Consider the following 7,189-nt stretch of genomic DNA (forward strand, 5'->3'; position numbering starts at 1 on the left):
ATAAAAGGGGAGAATTTCAACCTAAATACATAGAAAATATATTCAATAAAGATCATAACAGATTTCTCAAGCCTAGAGAACATGATGACCATGAAGATATGAAAGACATTTAGAATGACAACCAAGATCAGGAAAAAACTCTATGTCACATACTACTGTTAAAATGTAGGTATAACAAAGAATACTAAAAGTAGGACAAAGGAAGCCATATATGAAGGCAAATCCATCACAGTTACACTAAATTTCTCAACAAAATCCCTGAAACACAGGAAGACAAGAAACAATATATTTCAAGATCTCAAAGACAATAGCTAAGAACCTAGACAACTACATTCAGCATGGCTAACCACAATTGATAGAGGAAAAAGAAGTCATTCTATGCTAAATGCATACTACAGAATTTGTGATGACTATGCCATCACTACAGAAAATAACTAATGAATCCTACACACTGAAAAGAAAAAGAAACACCTGTGATACCATAGGAATGAATAAGCTGCACTAGAACAGATAATGAACAAAATTATAGGAAGTAATACATATATTTCAATAACAACTATGAATGATAATAATCATAATTATCCAAACAAAAGTCACAGGCCAGCAGATTGGATTGAAAAACAGGACTCATCTACTTATTGTCTACACAAAATGTACCTGACTGGAAATTACAAATCCAGTATTAGGGTGCCAGAATAGGAAAAGATATCTCAAACAAATAGAGGCAGAAAGCAAGCAGATATTGCTGTTCTAATATTTTAACAGCATAGACTTCAAACCAAAATTACTCAGGAGAGATAAATAAGGCTACTTCAAAATGTTTATGGGACTCATGTATATATAATTGTAATCACATATAAAAGGAATCATTCAAGGCAAGAGTAATGTCATATACATTGAATAGCATATTGTTGAATAATAAATGAGAGATCAAATAAATCAGGAAGGATTTAAAATTATCAGAATCAAATGAAAATGCAAAATAAGCTCTCAAAGACAATAGCTGAGAACCCAGATGACTACATTCAACATGGCTAACAAGGAAAAAAATGGTTATTTGAACTATGAGCAATAATATTAATATTATTTATAACATACTATATATATGAAAAGTAATGTTTTGTATACATAATATTTTGGGATTATATAATTGTAAGCAGAGACATGCAAGACATGGCCTGCAAGAAAAGTTTAAAAAAAAACTCAGGAAAATAGCAAAGAGAATACAAGAGCAGAATGAAGAAATTACAAAGGCCAACATTAGTGCTAGCAAAAGTGAATGCTTATGATCTAGAGATTTGATAATGTAATAGGGAAAGACAGTGCAGAGGTTCCTCCTTCTTGTATTCTTACTGAGGCTATTTCAGGTTTAACTAAAATTTGATCCATGATGGAGAAACCCATGGAAAATACTAAGCCCTCTTCTAGAACAAAGGGTCAAGATGTCCTAGTGAACTTACCTTGGCTTCTGTAAACTGCCTGTTTGTATGGCACCTTCTCTAGCTAACTGCTTATCTTAGCCTCTGTTAAACTACTGATTCTATACTCTTACAGCTGCTGAGAACAAGTCCCCAGGACATGGTTTTTTTTTTTTTCATTTAAAACACCATGCTTAGGACTTTCAGGGATACACCTATGTCCCTGAATACCTGGGTGTGGTCCCAGACAGCTGGGATAAAGACTTTAAAATGTCTGTAAACTGTGTATGCGTAGTCACCTCTGGTGGGCAGTAGAAGGAGTACATAATCTGTAGTGACTTTGTCTGTCATGATTATGCAAATGTCTAAAGAAATGACTAATAAATTGTATAAACTTAACTTTAAGAAAAGAAGATAAAAATACAACCTATCCAAACTTGTATGAGACAATGAACCTGACTCTTGGAGAAGTTCATAGCAACAAATTCTCCAATAAAGAATTCTGAAATCAATAACTTAGTGATGAACTTGAAAGTCTTAGAAAAATGACATAATAGCCAAAAAAAAAAAACCCAATAGATGTGAAGGAATAATAAAAATCAAGGAAGAGGTTAATCAAAGTAAAAGAATAACACAAATAATCATCGAAGCAGAGGGTTCATTATTCAAAGAGATAAACTTAGCCAAACTAAACAAAAGATGAAAGACCTAAACTAGTGAAAATATTAAATGTTCCATGTTTACTTTTCTTTTGCTGTTATAAATACTATGAACAAAAGCAATTTGGACAGGTTAGGTTTTACTTTAGCTTACACTTCTAAGTAACAGTCAGTCACTGATGGAAGTCAGAGTAAGAATCTAGGGGCAAGACCTGAATGAATCAGAGACCAGAGAGAAACGTTGTTTGTTGCTTGTCTTTCTCTAGTCTACCCAGCTATCTTTCTTATGTAGCCCAGGATTGCTTGCCTAAGAATGGTACAGCCAACAATGTTCTGGGCCCTAATGTCAATTAACAAACAAGAAAAAGCCCCACAAACATCTCCACAGGCCTACCTAAGACAATTCTTCAAATGTAGGTCCCTCGTTCGAGATGTGACAAGTTGACAATAAAACCAATCAAGACTGAAAGGAAAAGAGAACCATTACATCAAAAACCAATACCATTCAGAGGATTGTTGAGGCATACTATGCAAACATATTATGGTAAATTGGAAAATACAGAAGAAATAAATAAATTTTCAGAAACATGTTGCATATGAAAATTAAACTAGACAACTTTAATAGACATATAAGGAATGATAGTAATATAAAAAGTTCTCCCAACCAAAAACTCAAGGCCATATTTTTTTCTGAATTTTATGAGACTATAAAAGAAGAAAATCACTAATGGCCTTCAAAATTATTCTAGAAAATAGAAAAATGCCGCTAAACTGATTTTATGAACTTAATAGTTCTCTGGAAATAAAACCAGGTAAGAACATAACAATAAAAGTAATGAAATCACAGGCCAGTCTGATGAAGGCATATGCAAAATTTCTCAATAACAGGCTTACAACTCATATTGTACAGCACATAAAACCAGTTTTCACCATGAACAGTGTTTTTTATTCTAGGAAGTATAAAATATATACAAACCAGTAAATGCAACATATCATATTAACAAGTTCAAGGAGGGAAGTGGCCATCTCTGTAGATGCAGAAAATATCTTTTATCTACATGATAAAACACCTGAAAAAAGTAGAATGTTCACTGTGTTTCCTTTAAAATCAGAAACAAGAAAATGGTGTACACTTTCCCCATTATTTTTATAAAGTCTCATTTTTGTTTTTATTTATACGGATGTATCTATGTGGATGTATGTCATGTAGATTTATGTATTCACACAGGCCAGAAGAGCTTAGACCCCTCAAGCTGGAGTTTCACGTGGTTGTAAGTTGCCTAATATGAGCACTGGAAGCCAAATTTGGGTCTTCCAGAAATGCAGCAAACATGCTTAACTACTGAACCATCTCTCCAACTTCTCTCCAGTCTTTTTCTATATGGCCCTTGAAGTCTTAGTCAGCTAGAGCAATAAAACAGGAGAAGAAAATACAAAGGATACAGATAGGAAAGAAAGAAGCCAAAGTATCTGTATTTGCATATAAGGGCCCTGAAAGATTTCACAAGAAAATCCTTAGACCAAATAACCACTTTCAGCAAAGTATCAATATACAAAATCGACATGCAAAACTAAGCACACCTCTCTCTCTCTCTCTCTCTCTCTCTCTCTCTCTCTCTCTCTCTCTCTCTCTCTCTCTCTCTCTCTCTCTGGACAGGGTTTCTGTGTAGCCCTAGCTATCCTGGGATCGCTTTGTAGAGCAGACTGGTCTTGAAATGACAGAAATATGTCTATCTCTGCTTCCTGAATGCTGGAATTAAAGGCATGTGCCAACATGCATCTCTACAACCTCTTTGTAATAGTTTCCCTATAAATGTTTTTTGATGCTCACCATAAGGTGATATCAACAACTGTTGTTCCTTGGGTCAACTTGTCGCTCTTTAAGATAAATGTTATAATTAAAATCTCAGGAAGCCAGCTTCACACTGAAGAGCTGCTAAAATTCTAAAAATATTACAAGCTGCCTCAACTCAGCGAAGTTTCTTTTTTACACTTTAAAAAATATTTTTCCAATCTTAGAGCATTCGTGGCATGTGCACACATACCATAGTACACATGTAGATGTTGGAGGACAACATTCAAGGGTCAGTTTTTGCCTTCCACCATGTTGTAGCAGGGTCTCTCTTATTGTTTCTTCCACTACATGGCTTACTTACTCCAGGCTAGCTGGCCCACTATATCTGGGTTTGTACATGCATTCTCAGATGAAGCTCATGTGACAGGCTTCTGTGGCTAACATCTTTTACAGAGCCCTGAATATCTGAAAGGAGTTAAGTAATTAAAACTCTCTCCTTAATATTTTGTTATCACCATGTGGTGGTTTGAATGAGAATGGCCTCCATAGGCTCATATACTTAAATATTTAGTTCCCACTTGGTGGGCTGTTTGGTAAGGACTGGGAAACATGGTCTTGGGGAAGGTGTCGCCTTGTTGGAGATGGTATGTCTCCTGGGGTAGGATTTGATGTTCCAAACACCCAGACTGTCTTAGTAACTGTTTTATCACCATGAAGAGACACCATGACCAAGGCAACTCTTACAAAGGAAAGTGATTAGAGACTTGCTTGGGAGCTGTGGTTTATTATCATCACAGCAGGGAGCATGGCAGTATGTAAGGCTCTCAGCCCTTGAAGAGAGATACATTCTGATCTACAGGCCTAGAAAGACTAGGCCTGGTATTACTTTTGCCATATATAAAAGGGCATTTCCATTCATCGTGTTTTGGACTTCAGTTGCCTTTTTCCCCTTATATTTCTTTTTCTTTGCACTACAAAGTTCCAAAAATGTTATTTCTATTTGTTTTCATTAAGAAAGTAGAGGAATGAATAAATGTTACTTTTTAAGTGAAATCACACAACAGCCAAATTCTAAAAATTTAATTGTTTTTGAATGCCATGAAAAAATTTAAAATAACAGTGAAAATAATTTCATTTTCTCTTTAGATCATCTATTATGACATAAATCTAGACAATCTATTTACTTTATGATTACTGTGTTTACATGTTTCTCTTATAATAAAACAATATCATATGGCTTCCCTTTTATGTTTCTCTACTACTAGCTATTAAATTAAGATACAAAATGATGATATATAAGCCCTCCAAAAAGTTTACTAATATAACATCCCCTACAAGACACAAATAAGGCAAATAATGCTAATAAATTAACAACTAAAATATACCTTCTGGGACTAGGTAAATCACGTGGTGGTTTAGCACTTGTCACATAAACACTCGGATTTGGATCTCCAGAACTCAAATAAAATCCAGGCAGGGGTAGTGGCCTGCCTTTAGTCCTATCATCTGTGGAGTTCCCTGGCAAGCTGGCTAGCTAGGATAGCCAAATTGGTGGGTCCAGCTTCAGGGTATCTCTCTACCACAATAAATAAAGTGGGGAGCACTTGAGGAATACACTGACATCAACTATGGGCCTCCATATATGTGCACCAACGCACATACAGACACACACACATAGGCATGCGCACACACACACACACACACACACACACACACACACACACTCACTATACACACATGCAAAAAGAGAACAAAATATACTTTCTATAAGTGGCAGTTCTCAACCTGTGGGTCTGGAGCCTTTTAGGGATCAAATACCCCTTTTACACAGGTTGCCTTAGACCATCAGAAAACACAGATGTTTATATAATGATTCATAACAGTAGTAAAATAACAGTTTGAAGTAACAACAAAAATAATCTTATGGATGGTGGTTATCACAACATGGAGAACTGTATTAAGGTCACAGCATTAGGAAGGTTGAGATCCACTGTTCTGTAAATATTTGTTGATGATCTGTAATAAACCAGTTAATGAACAAAATAGAAAATGGCTATAGAACAGGTGGTTGAGCCACTGTTGCCAAGTCCAGGCTACACTCAATGCCCTACATTGTACATTAGTGTTCCCAAAATGTTCAAAGTCTAAGATGGCAACTCTCAAGAACCAGATATGATTGTGAATCTTCTTAAGGAAAAACAGGCCCCCCCAGAACAAGATAGCAGTGGTGGTACTGCTGTTGGCCTGGCTTGTGCCATCAGTATCTTAATGAATGACTTGACGGATGAGCTTGACCTTGTTAATGTCATGCAAGACAAACTGAAGGGAGAGATGATGGACCTCCAGCATGGCAATCTTTTCCTTAGAACACCAAAAATTGTCTCCAGCAAAGACTACAGTGTGACTGCAATTTCCAAGCTGGGTATCATCACAGCCGGAGCTCATCAGCAAGAGGATGAGAGCCGACTCAGTTTGGTCCAGCGAAATGTCAACATCTTAAACGTCATCATTCCCAGCATTGTGAAGTACAGGCCAAACTGCAAGCTGCTCATTGTTTCCAACCCAGTGGCTATATTGACCTATGTGGCTTGGAAAATAAGTGGTTTTCTCAAAAACCAAGTTACTGGGAAGTGGTTGCAATCTGGATTCTACTTGGTTCCATTAGCTGGGGAGAAAGGCTGGGAGTTCACCCGCTAAACTGTCATGTGTGCATCCTAGGGGAGCATGGAGACTCCAGTGCACATGTGTGGAGTGGCAAGAATGTTGGTGGCATCTCCCTGAAGAATCTGAATTCAGAACTGGGCACTGATGCAGACAAGTAGCAATGGAAGGAAGTCTACAAGCAGGTCGTGGAAAATGCATCCCATCTCCACCATGATTAAAAATCTCTATGGGATCAAGGATGATGTCTTCCTCAGTGTCCCTTGTGTCCTGGATTAAAATGGAATCTCAGATGTTGTGAAGGTTACTCTGACTTCTGTAAAGGAGGCCCGCCTAAAGAAGAGTGCCGATACCCAATGGTCGACCCAGAAAGAACTGCAGTTCGAAAGTCACCCCATGTCCTAACACTTCACTCTCCAGGCTACAGCAGGGTTTCTGTGGAGACAACAGACTGTCTCCTCCTCATCTGAGCTGTGCTTAGTGTAGTTGTATTAAGGTGGTCTGGGGTAAACCTCAGTTCCCACAGATCTACCCTGATGCTAAGTAGTACTTCTGTAGTTGTAGCCTGGTTAGTGTAACAGTCCCACTGTCTCCAAGATACACAGCCAATTGTGTACAGGCTTCAGTAATCCTGAGAGCCAGCTGTGTCACTGCCG

The 7,189-nt window shown here is 37.2% G+C and overlaps 1 pseudogene across 1 annotated transcript; it reads left to right on the top strand.

Moving 5' to 3' along the window:
* The first annotated feature begins 6,015 nt into the window (after window positions 1–6,015).
* On the top strand, window positions 6,016–6,938 carry LOC311601201 (L-lactate dehydrogenase A chain-like; annotated as a pseudogene). Its single transcript has one exon. The product of its transcript is annotated as an L-lactate dehydrogenase A chain-like (transcript).
* Window positions 6,939–7,189: the final 251 nt, after the last annotated feature.

This window comes from Acomys minous (genome assembly GCF_964271855.1).
Source record: "Acomys minous genome assembly, chromosome: 7".
Lineage (NCBI taxonomy): Eukaryota > Metazoa > Chordata > Mammalia > Rodentia > Muridae > Acomys > Acomys minous.